We start from the raw sequence: 1963 nt of genomic DNA, 5'->3' as shown, positions 1-1963 counted from the left end.
TTCAAAGGCACGTCAGACAGAACACAAGGTTGAAACTGTCCTGTATGACCCTCCTCATCTGTCCCAGTAAGAACAGAACTCTGTTGGTGAATTAACATATCCTACGCCTTCCAATGTACAGTTAGTAAATTCATAGGGCCAATTTTTTGGCCAATGTTTCTTAGCTATTGCTGACACATCAGTGCCAGTATCTAAAAGTCCCTGAAGAGAAGGCTCTGCCATTGGAGTTGGGAATTATTGCTTTTAGGGACTAAACCAATGAAGATTATCTGCAGAGACTTCACCCTCCAGATCCCATTCCTGTGTGGTAGCCACTCACCCCCCCCCCCCCCAATCCTTCTCTCTGTCTCTGTCTTTTCTTTTTTTTTTTTAACCTTTTTTAAGGTAAAGTATTTTCTTCAGATCCTCCTTTCTCTTTCTAATTCTCACCGTTCCCTACTTCCCATCTAGGAAAGACAAAAATGCAGGCCTCAGAGAAGACTCTGTCTTTGGAGCTGGGAACTATTGCTTTCTACTAGTGCTTTTCACTTTTTGACTTTTTAAAAAAAGAAAATTTGCTTTTGTTTTGTTTTCTCTTTCTCTGTTTTCTTTTTCCTTTTCTCTCACATTCACCACTTTGCTGCTCAGCCTCCATGCACTGAGTGTCTAGATAGTCTAAGTAGCCAAACATCTGAATACTACTAGGGTCAGAATGACTTCAATTCCCACTGAATATGCCGCACAAAAGGAGAAAAATGCAACAGCAGGAGATTGCAAATCACCTCCTCCTGCAAAAGTCAAGATGTTAAGAAGAAACATTTAACCCATCAGATAACCAGAAATCACCGCAGAGGCACAAGAAATATGAGAAATCAAGAAAATATCTGTCCCCCAAGGGAAAAGAATAACTCCTCTTCATCCTCAGACAGTACAATGAGACTCGCGGAAATGTCTGATAAAGAATTTAGAATAGTCACCCTACAAAGCTGACAGAGATACAAGAGAAGAGAGCCAATGGACTCCAGAAGATGCAGGAGAAAAGAGCCAACGAGTTCCAGGGGGTGAGGAAGTTCTTACATGATCTGAAAGAGGAAATAAACACCAAAAAAAAAGAATAAAATGGAACTGATAGAGATGAAGGCTGTAATACAGGAAATCAAAACCTCTCTTGAAAGCATTAAAGCAGACTAGATCGCACAGAAGATTGAATCTCAGATGTAGAAGGCAGAATTGCTGGACTAGAAAAATCTACCGTGAAGACTGAGAAAAATAGCCTCCCAAAATGAGAATAATGTATGAGAAATACTAGATATCATTAAACATCCAAAAATCTGGAATAATCAGTATCTCAGATGGTGAAAAGATTAATAAGGGCATTGATAATATATTCCATGAAATCCTGGAAGAAAACTTTCTAAACCTAGAGAGGCATCCAGATATCCAGACCCAAGAAATACAAAGGATCCAAAATAGAATCAACCCTGAAAGATCTTCTCCAAGACACGCAATATCCAGATTGACCAAAACCACAAAGACAAGATACTAAGATTGGCAAGAGAGAACCATCGAGTTACCTAAAAAGTTTATCCCATTAGGTAACAGCAGACCTCTCATAGGAAACAATGCAAGCAAGGGAAGAGTGGGAAAATATATTTAAAGTGTTGAGTGAAAAATAAGATTATCCTTCATATGGGAAGAAAAGAATAGAACATTCTCAGATAAACAAAACCTGAAAGAATTTACCAACACCAGACCAGCTCTCTAAGAAGTTCTGAATGGAGTGCTATATCAAGAAAACAAAATACAGACACACAGAAATAACTGTTCAAAAACAACTAGGAAAATGGTCACCTTAATGGTAGGGACAAACTCAGAGTTGAACGTTATCTTTCAGAACTTAAACAGAAATATCAGACCACAACAGAAGAACTGGTGAAATAGAATTTTATGACTTCTGACTAAAACATTACTGATTTTCTTCTAC

The sequence above is a fragment of the Tupaia chinensis genome, unplaced genomic scaffold, assembly GCF_000334495.1.
Source record: "Tupaia chinensis unplaced genomic scaffold, TupChi_1.0 Scaffold144451_1, whole genome shotgun sequence".
In the NCBI taxonomy this organism is placed as follows: domain Eukaryota; kingdom Metazoa; phylum Chordata; class Mammalia; order Scandentia; family Tupaiidae; genus Tupaia; species Tupaia belangeri.
The sequence above is the reverse complement of the archived record's forward strand: the minus strand, read 5'-3'. Positions refer to the sequence as shown.